Source organism: Sarcophilus harrisii, chromosome 2, assembly GCF_902635505.1.
Source record: "Sarcophilus harrisii chromosome 2, mSarHar1.11, whole genome shotgun sequence".
Taxonomy (NCBI): Eukaryota; Metazoa; Chordata; class Mammalia; order Dasyuromorphia; family Dasyuridae; genus Sarcophilus; species Sarcophilus harrisii.
Window position 1 is genome coordinate 79,295,637 of NC_045427.1, and position 18,532 is coordinate 79,314,168.

An 18,532-nucleotide genomic window follows, 5' to 3' on the forward strand; every position below is an offset into this window, starting at 1 on the left:
GTTGTAAAGTATATAATAAAATCAGCTTTTGATATTGACCATATGGTGTTGTCAATATGTAGTCACCTTCTGAGTTATTGAAAAAGAATGTTTAATATGACCAGCAAGATACCGATCTTAACAAAAACCTATTAGTTTCTTTTCTGCTTTGTTTTTCATTCCAATGCCAAATTTCCCTATTCTTTCAAATTTTTTTTTTATTTCCTACTTTAGTGTTCCAAATCTCCTATGATAAATGTGACTTTTGGAGGGCATTATTTTTTGAAGATGCTCTAGGTCTTCATAGCATTGATCACCTTAAGTCTCTTTGACATCAGAGATTGGAACATAGACTTTGATTACTTTGATACTAAAAGATTTGCATAGGATTTGAACAGATATCACTTGGCCACTTTTGAGCTTATATCCCAATAGTCCTATTCTCAAATTTTTATTCACTATGAAGGCTACTCAATTTCTTCTAAGGGATTCTTAACCACAGAAGTATATGTAATAATCATCTGAATTAAATTAACGTATTTCCATCCATTTAAGTACATTGATATCTAAGATGTTGATGTTTAATCTTTCTATCTCCTACTTGATCTTATTCAGCTTACTTTGGTTTATAGATCTTACATTTCAAGTTTCTACACAATATTGATCTCTACAGCATTGGACTTTCCTTTCATCTTCACATGGATCCAAAGCTGAGCACTGGGTATTTATGAAATTATTTGCCTTTCTTCTTATGATTACTTGCATAGTTCTAGGCTTTAGGGGTACAGATTTAAGTGATAATATCTCCCTAATAGAGCTTAATTTTTGACTGATGAGATGATATGTTCACATGTAAGTAGACAACATGCATATATATGTACATGTATATTAAAAGCAAATAAAGGAAGACAACATGGGGGAGGGAAGAGAAATGCTACATACAAGAAGAGATAACAGTCTGAAGTAAGGAAATGGATCTCAAGTACTGGAGATGGAATTCAAATCTTTGTTATGGTCATAATCAAGGCCATCTCAATAAGAAAATAATATCTACTTTGTGAAAACTCACTAAAGGAAATCCTTCCATTTTCTTTCAGTCTGGGAGTGAATGAGATGGGCTGTGACATCTTTGCATGGAGTCATCTGGACTTTGCTGACATCTCTGGCATATCTCTTAGAAAGAGCACATGGTTTACAGTCATTTCTTCTCCACTTCCCCTTGCTAATGCTTCTGCCTGTGGTTTTTCATTTAATTAAGAGCTCTGACCTTTAAAAGATTTTTTTTTTTAGTTTAGCTTAGTCTGACTCTAATAAAAGTTGAACATCTGATGGTAAAGCAGGGCCAAATTTTCATGGATAAGGTGACAGGGTTTTCAAAAGCTTACCAAAAAATTAAACAGGGATAATTACAAATCCATGAACTAAAACCTTTTTTAGAAAGTTCCTTTCTTAAGTATATGGTAGATAGTAGCTGTAGGGTAGAATATTCTGAAGAAACACACATCAAAAATGAATAATTCAAATACCAGGATACTGAAAGAATAAATATATTCTTATTTCTATTTATAGCAAGCATACATAAAGTCACAGGATTATAGACATAAAGGTGGAAGAGAATCACTGAAACCACTTAGTTCAACCCCCTCATTTGACAGAGAAGAAAGCTGAGGTTTAGGAAGCTTAAGTTGTCTGCCCAAAGTCACATTGATAAAAATATGGGATTTGAAGATTCCAGAGCTAATTGTCTTTTTGCTGTATTATATTGCCCTCCCGAAATCTCAATCTTCTTTAAGATCCAGAAAAAAGAAAAAAGAAAAATTTCAAATCTATCTTTCATAACAAATAATACTTTTCCCCATTCTCAACATAAGAAAAATGGCTTATGTTATTGTTGTTGTTTGTCCCTTGTTCTCAAAGAGGAACATCCCATCAGAAAGGTGATACCATGATGTGCAAGTGAGGTAGATTTAAGTGAGGGAAGGCTGTGCAAGTTATCAGTCTCACTTACTCTTCCAGAGTCACATTGGTCAACAAATAAATACTAAATTTCAGTCTTGCAAAGAATATTGCTAATGATTAGTGAAAAGGAAGAGCCAGCCCACTTAGTGCATTACTATTTTTAGTACGTTTCATAGGATATGGCAAAGAAGGAGATGGTTATAATGTTATATTCCATTTGGTTGATAAGAAACTCCAGCATTCTGTAGCTTATCTCATAGATGAAGTAACTATTTCTTATAGACTTTCTCACCAAGTTAAATTCTGCCTACAACCCAACCAATAAAATGAACACTGAAATAACAGTACATTAGCAGAGCTATTTCTAAGCCATGGAAATTGAAGTGTTTTTCTATGTCATCAAAATTTACTAAATGAAAAACATAATATACATATGTACATATATCTTTTTCAGAGGTAACATACCCTATAAAAACATACATATGTGTATATGCATACATGCATATTTTATGTATAACATGATATGCAAAATATATCTGTACTGTATCTATCTCTCTCTGTTTCTCTCTTGAGTGAGCTCCACATGCTACCCCATTCCTCCAGAAGCACCTTCCCCACTGAGTGCTTAGATGGTCCAGGGTCCCTGAGTCCATACCCTGATGGTCCTTATCCAAAATGAGACTTAGGATTTAACTGCCATTAGTGATCTGAAGATGATTTTAGTAATAAAATTACTAGTTAAAGCTCTGATATTTAGTTTACAAATGACAACTTATCAATTGCTCTTGCCATTCTTTTTCTGTTTTTTTTTCCTTTTCCTATTATTAGTTACCGATTACATTTTGACAGACCTAGAAACAGGCTAATCATATGACTTTAAAGAGATACTGTTATAAAAATAGATTTACACTCATTGTGTTCTGACTCTGGTGTAGGGTAGAAATTCCATGTAGTTTGTAACTATATTAACACAGGTCAATAAGCTTATGACATAGGAGCCAGCTATAGTTATACTGGTTAGTTGTTGAAGTACAATTATCTCCTTGCACCTATCTTCGCTTAAGTGATAAGTTAAACAAAAGGGGTATCAAATTATATTTACTCAGACTTAGTACTGGATCATTGAACTTCTGGACTCCCCATTAGCTAAATTGTAAGCTTCTTGAAGGTAGGACCTATTTTTTATATTTCTAATTATATTCTTATTTTTCTGTTAGTAAAATGTATTTTGTCTTTAAATTATGGAATAAAAGAATCATTTCCACAATAAAGTATGGAAATAAGATAGTGCAATAACAAAGATGATTGCACATTAAACTGCAAATCTGTTAAGTATGGCTTGCTATTCCTTTTAAAAATACAATAGTTATCATGTAAATTTCTTTTCCCCCCCCCCCTTCCTTCTCCCTCTCAACTCTAGAGACAGCTACCATAAGACACAAATAGGTGTGTGTGTGTGTGTGTGTGTATGTATAATCTATATATATGAATATCTCTGCCTATCTATGTGTGTGTATATATATATATATATGATACACACACAATGTATACATGCATATATGTATAAATTTATTCCATATATATCAGCTCTTTCTCTGGATACAGATAGTGTCTTTCTTAATATGTCCTTTATTTTTAATTTATGTATTTGAAGCTGCTAGAAGATACAGTGTATAAATTCATTTAGGCATTTTGTTTTTCATTGTGGCAAAGAACCAGACATAAACTGTGTAATGATTTAACAAAATATAATATATTTTAAAAAGGCATTTTCTCTGGGATTTTGTAAAGCTTTAAAGGTTGCAAAACTTTTAAACAATCAGACAATCAATACATATTTGAATATCCAATATATGTCAAGCATTGTGCTAAGTGCTGGGAATACAAATAATAAAATGATCCTTACTTGTGAAGAGCTTCTATGCTACTGTTAAGATAATTAGTACATATATAAATATATATATATATATATATATATATATATATATGAAATATAAAGGGAATAAATAAAAATATGTGCCTATTAGTTAAATTCAAAGTAGCTTAGGAGGGAGGGCACTATAAATTGGGTGGATCAGAAAATATTTCATGCAGAAGATTATGCTTGAGTAGTCCCCAAAAGGAAGAGAATAAGTTGATTTTTATTTGGAATAATCAATTGTCAGCTGATAGCTGAGGCAGCTGGGTAGTGCAATGCATAGAGAGTTGGATGTGGAGTCAGAAAATAAGAGGCCAATTCTAGGTTCTCAGACAATTACTAGTTGTGTGACCATGGACACTCTTTTGCCTCTATTTCTTCAACTATAAATGGGGGATATGTAAATGGGGCTGTAAATGGGGCTAAAAATAGCATCTACTTCACAGGATTGAAATGAGGATCAAATGATTCATATTAAGCATTTAATTCAGTGCCCAGCATATAGTAGGTGTTACATAAATGCTTTCTCTTCCTATTTGAACCTCAGGAGAACTATGAAATAGGGGATCCCCTTCCAATTTTAGTGATTGAATAGGTTAGCAGAGATCTTTGTTAGGATTTATATTGGGTCTTCTAGACTTCAAATCCAGTCCCCTATTTCATGTTAGGCTGCCTTTGCTCTGAGCTGTTTCTTATTTGATAGTTTGATTTGCCTTTCTCTGTATCATCAGTGCTTATCTCTGGCTTTTAGCAGGTGCTTAAGAAATGAAGGTTTTCTGATTGACTGCTATAGTTCATCTAAGGATTTGACCAATGTGTGTGTGAGCATATCCCTCAAAACTTGTTAACTTTATCTCTTAATAGCTGTGATTAAAAGAAGTTCCATTATTAATTTGAAGTACCTTATAAAATTCACAATGTTGGTCATTTTGTATACCAATATAAAAATACAATCCATCCACAAGCAGGATGCTAGAAAAAAGGAACTAACATTACCATCAGAGAGATCTAGAAAAATCCCTATAAATATTTTACAATCCCTTTTTGAGTGACAGATATTTTCAAATGATGGCATGATTTTTTTCCCTCCCTCCTTTCTTTCCAAGCTATCACTTTTGTCATATTAACAGCCTATTTCCTTTCCTGCCATGTTTTCTTCAATAGATTCTATGAGCCAGATAGTTGCTTTTAAAACAATATCTGTCATCTTCCCATCACCTCTCTGTGAAAAGCAGTTTTGCCAACACTAGCTTAGAGTATATACAAGTTCTTATTTCTCCTTATACTTGTGCGTGAATATGTGCACATCTCTATAACATATCTCTATAATGGGAGGGGTTTTGTTAAGATATTTTTCTTTTACTTTTAAAATTTTTACTAAAGTGGGGTTTCTCTGGAAATGAGTTAGGAAGAAGAACTTAGAGGAATTGTAGGTAACATAAAGACAAGGTGTATTAACATTTATATATATAATATATAAAATACATATTAAATATTTATTTTTCATTTTTAACTTTTGGAATAAAAAAAGCTTTTCAAGAAAATGGTATAATAAATAAGATGATAGCACATGAAACTACAGCTCTTGTCTTTTTTTTTTTTATTTCCTCTCCCTAGCCTAGAGATAATTACCATTAGGCACAAATATTTATACACACACATACCCACACACACACATAGACACATACAGAAATATATTTATGTAAAATCATTTCATTATCTAATGCACTCTCAAGCTCATTGGTTTCTTAGACAAAAGTAGTACTCAATCATGATCATATAGCACAACTTGTTCAGCCATTCTCCAACTGATAGGCATCTGTGGGTGGAGCCAAGATGGCGGAGAAGGCACATGTGACTTTCTAAGCTCTTCTCTTACCCTCTTTATCAATATTATATCGAGCCTCAAAAATAGTCTTGACTGCTACAATTCATAAAGATAACAACTCACCAGCCAAAGAAAATCTTCAGTCTCGCCAAAAAAGGTTTGTTCTGGGGCCAGGGGGGAGATCAGCATAGACTAGGAGAGAAATTAGTTTCTGAGAAGAGCCTCAAACCGAAAGTGAAAGCACAGATCTCAGCACAAGCTCGCAGCCCCAACCCGCAGTATGAGGCTTTTCCTTGGGGCAGTTGTGAGCCTGCACAGCACAGCCCAGGTTAGCCCCTAATCTGCACAGTAGGGGGCTTGGCTTGGGGCCATAGAGCTTTCGCAGGGCCGATTTGCATGGGGCATAGACGGTGGGACAGAGACTGCAAGCAGACTTCTAGTAGAATCTGCTGGTTTGCGGTCAGCTGCTAATACCCACAGCCCCATAAGAGGCTCTGGCCTGGGGCAGTGACACTTTCACCCTTTAATCTCTAGCTTTGGACAATTGCGAACCCACACAGCCCAACTGGGCACTTTGATAGCTCGGTCAGTGCTGAATCCACCTCCTGTTGGGGGAAGGGAAAACTCTCACTCAGAGCACTCCCATACCTCGGAGCCGGAAACCAATTTACATCTCTCCTGTTCTGCAGAGGAAGCTGGTAACCCCCTTGCCTAGGAGACATACCCTAAAGGCTTTAAAACATGAATAAAAAGATGAAAAGAATGATCAACAGCTTCTATGCAGAAAAAGAGCAGGTCAGCAAACCTGAAGAAACTAATAGCAAACAGGCACCAGACAATACCCCAAAGGGGAATGTTACCTGTCCCCTTTTACATGATGCTCTCATAGAAGAGATCATTAAAAGTCTCAAAAGAGAGTTAGAAGATAAATGGGGAAAGGAAAGAGAAGCGTTACAAGAGAGCAACAACTTCCTGAAATACAAATTGGAAAAGATAAAAAATTCCCAAGAAGTGCAGGGAAACAAAATTTGTGAATTGGAAAAAGTAAAAAAATCTCAGGAAAGTAAGAATTGAAGAGACCATTAAAAGTCTCAAAAGAGAGTTAGAAGATAAATGGGGAAAGGAAAGAGAAGCCTTACAAGAGATGCAGGGAAACAAAATTTGTGAATTGGAAAAAGTAAAAAAATCTCAGGAAAGTAAGAATTGTGAATTGGAAAAAATAAAGAATTCACTAAAAAGTTGGATTTGTGAATTGGAAAAGACAAAGAACTTGCAAGAAAGTAAGATCTATGAATTGGAAAAAGAAAATAATTCACTAAAAAAAAATTAGTGAAATGGAAAAAAATTCCACAGAGCAAAACAATACATTTAAAACCTCAATTGGACATATACAGAAAGAAGTAAAAAAAGCTAATGAAGAAAATAATTCTTTAAAAATTAGAACTGAACAAATAGAAACTAATGATTCATTGAGACAGCAAGAATCAGTCAAGCAAAACCAAAAAAATGACAAACTGGAAAAAACCATGAATTATCTACTTGCAAAAACGACAGACTTGGAAAATAGATCTAGGAGAGATAATCTGAGGATTATTGGACTTTCCAAAAATTATGATGAAAAAAAGAGCCTAGATACTATTTTACAAAAAAATCATTAAAGAGAACTGCCCAGATGTAATGGAATCAGAAGGTAAAATAGGCATTGAAAGAATTCATCGAACACCTTCTGAAAGAGACCTAAAATACAAACCCCAATGAATATTGTGGCCAAATTTCAAAACTATCAGATTAAGGAAAAAATTTTACAAGCAGCCAAAAAAAAAAAAAAAAATTACCGAGGTGCCACAATAAGAATCACCCAAGATCTGGTTGCCTCCACATTAAAGGATCAAAGAGCCTAGAATCTGATATTCCAAAAGGCAAAAGAACTTGGAATGCAGCCAAGAATAAACTACCCAGCTAAGCTGAGCATTTTCTTCCAGGGAAGAAGATGGACATTTAATGAAACAAATGAATTCCATTTGTTTCTGAAGAAAAAACCAGAACTAAACAAAAAATTTGATCTCCAAGCATAGAACTCAAGAGATGCAGAAAAGGTAAAAATAACTCTTGAGAATTGTATTTCTGTTGTGGATATACAAAAAGAATACATGTATAATTTGATTGTACTGATATAACATAAAAAAGGGAAGTAGATATGGAAAAGGGATGATGGCAGAATAAGGTGGGAAGGAGGGATAAAAAGAGGGAAACCACATCCCACAAAGAGGCAAAGGAAACTTATGATATCTGAGGGAATTTAGAGAGGGAGAGGAACATTTTGTGAATCTTACTCTCGTAAGTGTTGGCTCAAAGAGAAAATGATTTACATTTGTTTTAGAGAAAATGCTCTCTTGCCTCATTAAAAAAGGGGGAGAGGAAAAGGGAAAAGAAAAAGAGTAATAAGGGAAGGAAGGGGAAAAGATTCAAAGGGGGGGAGGGAGGGATTCTAAAGAGGGTAAGCATTGTGATACAAGTGGGGTACATAAGTTCAAAAAGGGGAAAGAGGGTTGGGGGAGGCAAGAAAAAGATAGGCATCTATATAGTTTCTAGTTCTTTGCCTTCCACGTGGCTTCCCAAACGCTATCTCCAAGCATTAGTATTAGTTGTTTCACATTCCTGGGATGTTCTCCATCATCACCTTCTCCTCTTACAAAACTTGACTGTCCTCTAGACTCTGTTCAAATGCATTTTCTGCATGATACCTTTCCCTGCCCTCCTATACCCTCTCAGAAGCTATTTTCATCTCCAGAATATGAAACCTGCTGCATGACCAGAATCTTTGGCATTATATTTTGTCCTTGAATGGGACTGGGGCTAAGAAGGCTGCAAATGAAATAATAACTGTAGGTATTTGTTCTGCTGTTCTCCTTGTTAATAGCAACATCTTCTTTTTTATTATCTTTGTATTGCTCTTCTGTTCTTCCCTAGAATTCTTCTGTGCACAACTGGGTTTCATTATCTAAGACTAAATCACTCAGCAATCATGTATATGAATTATTAGAAAGAGTTCTCTCCTTAGAGCTTTCTATACTTATGAAATTGTAGTTCTGATGTAAAAAAAACATTAGACTGGAATAATAAAAATATAAGGCAGGGAAAAAATGGTATGTGAGGTGGGAAAAGGGAAGAATGCAATAAAACTGAAGAGAATCGGCCAAGTAATCCTGTAAGAGCTAACATTTGGCTTGGACTTTGAAGGATGCGTTTCAAAAGGTAGAGTTTCAGAAGACAATTTTGGGAGATTGATCCAAGAATTAAAAAATGGCATAATAAAGTCACAAAGACAGCAAAATATTGGACAAGTATAAGAGACAAAATTTAGGATTGACTGGAATGTAGGGTAAACAGAGGAGAAGGATGCAAATGATTGAGAAGTAGAGGGTTTCAGATTAAGTAGCCTCTGAGATTGCCTTCACCTCTTTTGTCATATATTATTTGTTGTGGGTGTAAAAAAGTATGTGTAAGTATATCTGTCTGTCTCTGGTTCACTTTGTTATAACACAAAGGCTTTAGATATGCACAGATTTTTAGCTCCTAAGTACAGCTCAGTGGGACATTGGAGGAGTGATATGACTAAAAATAAAAGCATATGTGAAGAGCAGAGATTTTACTCATCAGAGACATGAAAGAGATAGAACAGAGGGGTGAATTTGTGGAAGACCTGAACAGTTGCTCTTGAAGGAGTCAACTAATTTGGTTTGAGTGAAGCAATGTATGTAGTTCCTGGGAGATTCTCTTTATACTAACTCTGTGAATGGGGGTTATGAACCTGGATAAAGTGGTGCCAGGGACTAAGGGAAGGCTACCATTTTAATATTAAGAACTTCTTATATAATAATAATAACCTTGGTAGGTTTAGCATAAAGGTTTCTAGTTAGGGAACTTCTAAAGGAGTAAAGGTATTCAGGTGACAAGGTAGATCTGAAGGGCCACTAGGATCATTCTAAAGAACTTTTTTTTTCTATCTTTGTTTTAGGACAGTGATAAAGAATCTTGATTTTAGAGTTGGAAGGTATATTTTGAAGAATGGGAGAAGTAATGAAGAATTAGAGAAAAGTAAGTCCTGATTTTCAAAAATTAAAAAAAAGAAATGTAGTCTCTGTAAATAATAGTCCAGTCAATATGGCTTTTATTCTTGGAAGAAAATCTAGAACATATTAAAAACATGCAAATTAATGAAAATCTGGAAAAGAAAGAAATAATCATAACAATTAACATAGTTTTGTTAATGTGCCCTCTTTTGACTGAATTAACAGAGCAGAATATACCTGTACATTTACATCTATGCCATTCACCTGAACCTTGTTGGACAAAATATTTCATTTCTTTGTGGAAAAAACTAAAGCAGATGATGGTAGAATTAAATTGTTTCAGAACCAGCTGAATGGCCATACTCAAAGAAGTGTCTTTAATGGGTCTGTGCTACCTTTCATGCTTTCTTTGATTGTCTTGGATGTTGAGTTTTGTTCTTGTGCTTTTTATCATTTTTTTAAATAAATAAATAACCCCCATGACACACTTGTCAAATTCACATTTGATAACATAGAGGGATAGCTAGAATTTGACTTATGGAGTGAGAATTCTCAGTTCACCTGCCCCCAAAATCTTCACAAGCTGGGATGGGGGACTGGAACTCATAAATGTAATTTGAGAGATAAATATAAAAATCTCATAATTTGGTTTAAAATCTTCCTCTCCAGTACAAAATTGGGAAATATAATTAGACAATCATCCATCTGATAAAATCATGGATTTAAGTGAGTCATGACTCAAAAGTATGATATAACAGTCAAAAAAGTTTATGTAATATTAAGGCTACCTTGAAAGCCATAGTAGCCTGAACTAGGGAGATTATAATTCTATGGCAATTAAGAGAAACCATTACTGATAGGTAATTATGTGGGGGAGGTCAAGACTTTTTTTCTGTCCTATCTTCTTGTTCAGAATCTAGCATTTAAAAGACATTACTGACCTCTGCAAAAAATATATTCCACCTAGAAGTCTTATCTAAGATGAATTGCTACCATTGTGTTCCACTCAAACAAGTAGGGTTGGAGTTAGATCTTTGTCTATATTGCACAAGTGTTGGGATAGAGACATAGCCTCTTTGTCCAAGAGTGACATGATATCACTTTCTTAAGGCATCATTAGAATGAGTCCACTTCTAATTGTAATGTTCATTCTCATTAATTTTTAACTAATCAGTATTGACTTCCCCCTCTGAAATTCTAACTTTATGAAGTGCACATAAAACTTGAACCCTTTGCCATAAAGAATTTTTAGCATTTGAGAGCTCCACTAATTTCTTTTGTTAATAAAAAGCTAGTGTTAATAAAATAATAAATTACCCAGAACCTATGTCTTTTGAAATTTTTAAACATTAGAACACTCTGCTATGACAAAATGAGAGTAGTTAAATTTTAAATACTATTTTAAGAAGGGATTTCTGATGTGAAGAGTTTCTGTAGGATGATGATCATGATTGTAATGGGGACTCAAGACCTTGCTATTTGGGTGTCCTTTGGGAAAAAAATAGGATTTAATCTGAAAAAAGAGAACATTTATATTGTATGTGTGTGTGTGTATGAGAGAGAGAGAGACAGAGAGAGAGAGAGAGAGAGAGAGAGAGAGAGAGAGAAAGAGAGAGAGAAATTAATGAAGGTTTGTCTTATAGAAAATGGACTAGATTAAGTTTCTTTGTTTCTAGGCTTTAGAAGTAGGAATAGTAGCTAGAAGTTTAGAGGAAGTGAGGTTCAGTGTGAAGAAATTTTCTCTAAAACCTTAAGTTGATTGAAACTGAATGGGCTTCTTTGGAAGAGATGGGTTGCTCCTTAACATGTCTTTAAGCAAAAAATAGATAATCACTGATAAAATATTTTCTAGAAAGGATTGATAATAAAATATAAATTGGATTAGATTAGAATGAAGTTCCTGTGATTCTTCATCTACTCCAATTCTTTCATTTTACATATAAAGAAATTGGGACCCAGAGAAGTTAAATGATTTGAATTAAGGAATGGAAGGTAGTCAGAGTCTGGATTTGAAATTCATATCTTTTGGCTTCAAATCCAGTTCTATTTTGCTCTGTTCTATGTTTTAATTTGTCTGCAGAACAGCATTTTTTAATAGTTCATATGAGATCACAGCGTTTATTTTAGAGAATCATTTGTTTGAAAAAGAGGCGTCTTTATATCAAGGATATATCAAGTAACTATTTTTTATCTACTTCACAAGGTCACATATTCATGCGGTCGCATTCATTCAAATTATTATTGACAAAATTATATTTGCAGTACATTGGAATTCATTTTGCAAGCTTACATTGAGAACAATACTTATGCAACAACTCCCAGAGTAAGTAATTATTCAGATAATTTTTTTTTTCTGATTCAAAGGATGGCTGCTCAAAAATTTTTTTTCTGTCAAAACAATGAAATCTAGCTTTCATATTCTACAATGTTTGCTTCTATCTATTTGCTTTGGGAAATTGTTTATCTATTTTAAAAATTGGTGGACCAATATGGTTTAGCTTATTTGTGTGCATGTATGTGCATGTGCCTGTGTGTGTATGTTCATGCATGCATGTATGTGTGTGTGTGTGTGTATGTGTGTAGATCCTCATTACCAATGAGGCAGTGTTACTACTGGGCTTATATTCCAAAGAGATGTTATAGAAGGAAAATGGGCCTGTGTATGCAAAAATGTTTGTGGTAGCCCTTTTTATAGTGGCTAAAAACTGGAAATTGAATGGATGTTTATCAATTGGAGAATAGCTGAGTAAATTGTGGTATATGAATATTATGGAATATTATTGTTCTGTAAGAAATGACCAGCAGGATGAATACAGAGAGGCTTGGAGAGACTTACATGAACTGATGCTGAGTGAAATGAGCAGAACCAGAAGATCTTTATATACTTCAACAACAATACTATATCAGGATCAGTTCTGATGGAAGTGGCTATTTTCAGCAATGAGAGAATCTAAATCAGTTCCAATTGATCAGTGATGAGCAGAACCAGCTACACCCAACAAAAGAACACTGGAAAATGAGTGTGGACCACAACATAGCATTTGCACTCTTTCTGTTGTTTGCTTGTACTTTTGTTTTTCTTCCTAAGTTATTTTTACCTTTCTTCTAGGTCTGATTTTTCTTGTGCAGCAAGATAATTGTATAAATATGTATACATATATTGTATTTAACATATTTTAACATGTATGGGACTGCCTGCCATCTAGGGGAGAGGGTGGAGGGAAGGAGGGGAAAAGTTGGAACAGAACTTTTTGCAAGGGTCAATGTTGAAAAATTACCCATGCATGTTTTATCAGTAAAAAGCTATAAAAAAGAGTATTTGCTCAGAAAGAATATGAAGTAAGTGCCCACATTATACCATATTGATGCCTACTAACATTTAAATTGATATTTAGGTCAGAAAATATTTTTAAAATATAAAATTTAACATCACCTTTTCTAATAAAAATATAATATAATAAAAGACAAGGTAATATTTAAGAAGGAATAGTACAATACAAATGTGAAGAACAAAATAATTCCTTTGATTATTACATGTTACCTTCTGGAGCAAGACATTATACCTGTTTGTTTTAGTTTTTCCTTCTGTATGGAATGAGAATAGTGGTAAGGAGAATGTCTAGGGGAAAAAGCATGGATGACCAGAGATACACAGATTTATTAAGATCATCATTGGTTATTGGAGGGTCTAGTGAAATTGAGAAATTTAAATAAAAGGAAAAAATTGGAACTGTTGGCAATAGATAATTAATTAGTTTGGTCTCAATTTCCTTGTCTTTAGTCAATTAATTTGCTTAATGAATGAAAAAGAAGTTCTGAGAAGTATTTTTGAATGAGGAAGGGCAATCTTTCATTCTTCTTTTATCCTTAAGTTTTCCTTTTCTCTGATATGAATTTGACTTTTTTTATCCTGCTAAACTCTAGCAAGGAGGGGCAAGCATATTTTCACTTGATATCTTGGCATATTTCACTTGTTTTCTGTGATTGGAGAAAGTTGATTCTATTAAAGATGATTATGAGATAAGACCATTCATACATTTTAGATATAACAATTCTTTTGATACTTTGTCCCAGCAGTAGCTAAAAATTTGAGAGAGCACAAGTAAAATAATGGAAGGGAAGGAAAAAAGAAGGTTAGGGTGAGAGAATAAAAGTAGACTCTGAAAATAGTAGAGAGTATATGAGAGAAGGACTGCATGAAGAGAATACTAAATGGAGGCTTGGCATAGGAAAAATTTTTAATGACTTTAAATGTAATTATCTCCAAATTTCAGAAAGGAAAGCACAAACTTGACAGTCATGTCAGGTGCAAAAGTGTTAAACTTTCCACAAATTAGAAGAGTAAAATAGACTAAAAAATTAGAAACTATTAATTTATTCCATAAAAAAAACACAAAACATGTATAAAATTACAATGAGGGAATAGATGCAAATTGATTGTCTTTCATGTGATTAACTGTTACACTATCTATTATTACTGTTGGCAACAGTGAAGCAATAGCAAAAATGATACTATTGAGAGAATAAATAAAACTCCATAAAGTTCGAAAACTCCAATGAAACTGTAATATATGTAGATGTGTATGCATACACATATTTAGATAGACAACATACTCACAAATATACACATCATGGTAATTAATCTGTAAGTGGGTGTGTTAATTCTTTTCAATATTTCAGTAAAAAAAATCTCACAACAGAAGAAAGGCAAAAATTAATGATAATTACAATTTTTATCAAGAAAATAAAAAAGTAGATGAAATCAACACTTAATATAAAATCTTTTGAAAGAATGATGCATAGTTCAATTGTCTAAAGTTGCCACTCACGGGACCACTTCCCTGCTTATCTATATCCCTAATACAAACAACCTGACAGGATAGTATTAAAAGTTAACAATTGGGCAATCCCTCTATCTTGTCTCTTCACAATAGTAATTCGATCTGTACCTCACACACTGAAATGGCAGGACACTGAATCCTTTGATGAAAACTCTGGAATACCCAGTGCTCTAGAAGGGAAATTTCATCAGGAAGGGATGCAATTCAATATCCACAACAAAGGAAACTCAACTGTGGCCCACTTATTTCAGAGCCATTATACAGAAGACTACAGGTAAATTCCCATCTTTCCCAATTCAAAGTTGCTGAAACTGTCCAGATCTATGGATCTGGAAAGAAGAAAATGTGTCACAGAATTAGAAGAAGGAATAAAACAGTTCAGAAACCTCACATACATTAGCAGGGATAGAAAATGTGCATAAAATTTATATTTTAAAAGATTGAAATTGCATCTAAGAATGAATTAGACTCGTAGGGGAAATGAATAAGTATTATGGAAAAAATTACATTTTACATGTATTTCTATAAAGGGAAATAAACATCAAGTCCTCAGTGCGAAAAAAAAAAATAATAAATTCCTCAAGGTCCCCAGAAATAATAAAATGTCAGCAAAAAATTCTAGGATGAATTAAAGGAAAAATGAAAATATTTAGATTAGTATAGAACACAAAGCAATCAAACAAGGTACTGCTAAAATAAATAAGCAAGTAGATTACTTAGTACTGTATTGAAGGGTTCTTTCCACAAAGATAAGAGATTCTATAAAAAGAGATTGAGAGACTTGGAACAAAATCACATATATTGAGAATAATTTGGAAAACTGAAGAAAAGAAAATTATTTAAGGAATACTACATAAATTCAATAAAAGGCAAACTAATTTATTTCATAAACAAGACAAATGAAAGTAATGTGAAAATCATGTCTTCTAGAAAAATGTGATATATTAAAATTCCTGAAAATGTAGCATAAAATAATTCAAGAAATTGTCCATAAGTATTTAAATATGTCAATTCTTGATTTTTTAGATACTCAAAACAGAATAGTAAGCTTAAAACATCAAGTGGTTAAATTCCAGCATTTCAATACCAAAAGAAGAAGATTGCAAGTAGCCAAAAATATGTTTTACTTATCAATGAAATTCAACTTTAATAGTCTAGGACAAATATCTTTCTATGAGAAACAAAAAAATGGATGGATTGGATTATATTGGTCCCCAAAGTATGTAAGGTCAGACAGAATATACTTCTTCCCCAAAACATACCCAATTAGGCCCATTAATGAGGAGGAAAAGATTCACTTTTAAACAAAGGGAGTCATTTGTTTAATTGCATAAAAATAGCTACAATTCAACTGACTTCAAAATACATCTAACAAGACAGTTAAGGAAGTACATAAATAAAATCAATTACCTCACGCTCCTAGGAAAAGAGAAAGCTAGTTTTAAAAGAACAAAACATTGATTGAAGGCTAAAGAGGAAACATCAAGGGAGAATTTACTATGAAGATAAAGCTTTAAGGGGAACCAAGGGAATATAAAATGAAGGAAGAATAATTGGATTAATATTTTACTAACTAAAATCAAACTTCTTTCTTAAGTGAATCAATAAATTTTCATGAAATAACACTGAAAACATAATTCAAGTGAGGAGAGAGGATCTAAATGATGGAAAAAAAGTAGGAGATGCACAATTTTGGTATACTGATTTCTTGTATCTTGAAAGGTTCTGGAAATGCAGGATAAAGAGATTGGAAGGGAGAATGGAATGTGAGGGGAGAATGAATGTGTCTACACTGTAAAAAGAAAGTAATAGGAAGATATCTAAGCCTAGGCATAGCATAAGCCTCAAAATAAATTTCATTTTGGCACAATAGGCGAAAGCAAGCCATCCATCCAAGAATTGCATTTCATTTCATAAAAGTCAGAGTACCATTATCCAGTATTATAGAAGGTGGCACATAAATCCAAAAGTCTGAATTTTGAAATGGTCAGATATTTAGTAGTTTTGCAAAATTTAAATGGTAATGGAAAGGATAGAATGTAAAACCTTAATTCATGACTTAATATAAAGAATGATTCTTACCAAACCATACTGCCTACTTCATGAAATGATATTTTTAGGAGTGAGGCTCTTTCAAAAAGAACTCCTTATTAAACAAAATGAATAAATAAAGAAAAAAATGTGTAATGTGGGTTCTTTCAGAATGTGCAGATGTACAGATAGAGGACTGGCATAAAAGAGAGAGCAACACTTTTGTCTTTAAGAGGCCCTTGTTTGAGGGAAAAACATGGAGAGAACAGATGTACATATAAGAATGGGACCTTGGAAGTTAGAAAATGCTATACTGGAAAAGAAAAAAAAAAGTGTAAAGCAGCACTTTGACAGGAAACGATAATTGAATGCTTTTCAATTTAAGAGATTTCATAAAACTGGAAAAATAAGGAAGATCTTAAACTAAACTTATAACAGAATTATCAATATGAAAAATTAAAAATAATGATTGGACACACACATATATTATATATATATATATGTGTTATATATGCATATTTGAAAGCACAGAAATTAATATCAATCAAAATAATTAACCAATCATCTCAAAAAACCATTATCCCATAAACTCTGTCATATAAAGTTAAATTTAATAATTCCAATAAGATAAAAACACATTTTATAAGTGACCAAGAGATAGGTCTTCAAATATAAAGGAAAATAAGTTTCTCAACATAGGATTATTTTGTACCCACCAGAAGTTAAAGAAAGAAAATAAATATTCCAAAAATTCAAAAAAAAAAAAAAGAAAACAGAATGAAGTTTTTAATTATTCTTACAAATTTGAGCCTAATCATCAATGAAAAAAGATGAATCTTTCACATATGAGAGACATTTGAAGCATTGCTACAAACATGATGAAAAACCCTAGATAAGAAAAAAAAAGGAAGGTAAACAAATACATTTCCCAAAGATAGAACAAGCGATATTTAGTCTCTAGAGACTGTTCAGAGGAGAGGAAAAAAGATGCTAGAAAAAGATGTTGCATCTTTTTTTTAAGAGAAGGATTATATATTTGTGTGTGTGAAAAAAGTATTTTTTTGTTTATTTGTTTATTATAGCTTTTTATTTACAAGTTATATGCATGGGTAATTTTACAGCATTGACAATTGCCAAACTTTTGTTCCAATTTCCCCCACCTTCCCCTCATCCCCTTCCCCAGATGGCAGGTTGACCAATACATGTTAAATATGTTAAAGTATAAATTAAATACAATATAAGTATATATGTCCAAACAGTTATTTTGCCATACAAAAAGAATCGGACTTTGAAATAGTGTACTATTAGCCTGTAAAGGAAATCAAAAATGCAGGAAGACAAAAATATAGGGATTGGGAATTCATAGTTCATACTCATCTCCCAGAGTTCTTTCACTGGATATAGCTGGTTCAATTCATTACCACTCTATTTGAACTGATTTGGTTCACCCCATTGCTGTAGATGGCCCCGTCCATCAGAATTGATCATCATATAGTATTGTTGTTGAAGTATATGATGATCTCCTGGTCCTGTTCATTTCACTCAGCATCAGTTCATGTAAGTCTCTCCAGGCCTTTCTGAAATCATCCTGCTGGTCATTTGTTACAGAACAATACTATTCCATAATATTCATATACCCAATTTATTCAGCCATTCTCCAATTGATAAGCATCCACTCAGTTTCCAGTTTCTGGCCACTACAAAGAGACCTGCCATAAACATTCTTGCACATACAGGTCCCTGTCCCTTCTTTAAGATTTCTTTGGGATATAAGCCCAAGCAGTAACACTCCTGGAACAAAAGTTATGCACAATTTGATAACATTTTTTTTTAGCATAATTCCAAATTGCTCTCCAGAATGGCTGGATGTATTCACAATTCCACCAACAATGTATTAATGTTC

General features: G+C 33.2%; 1 long non-coding RNA gene across 1 annotated transcript in view; it reads left to right on the forward strand.

Moving 5' to 3' along the window:
- The window catches only part of LOC116421355, a 63,865-nt gene extending 52,796 nt beyond the window's left edge, over positions 1 to 11,069 (forward strand). Inside the window, exon 3 of the long non-coding RNA XR_004231685.1 lies at positions 9,703 to 11,069. This is a non-coding gene — a long non-coding RNA (uncharacterized LOC116421355). The remainder of the gene's footprint in view (positions 1 to 9,702) is intronic.
- The last annotated feature ends 7,463 nt before the right edge of the window (positions 11,070 to 18,532 follow it).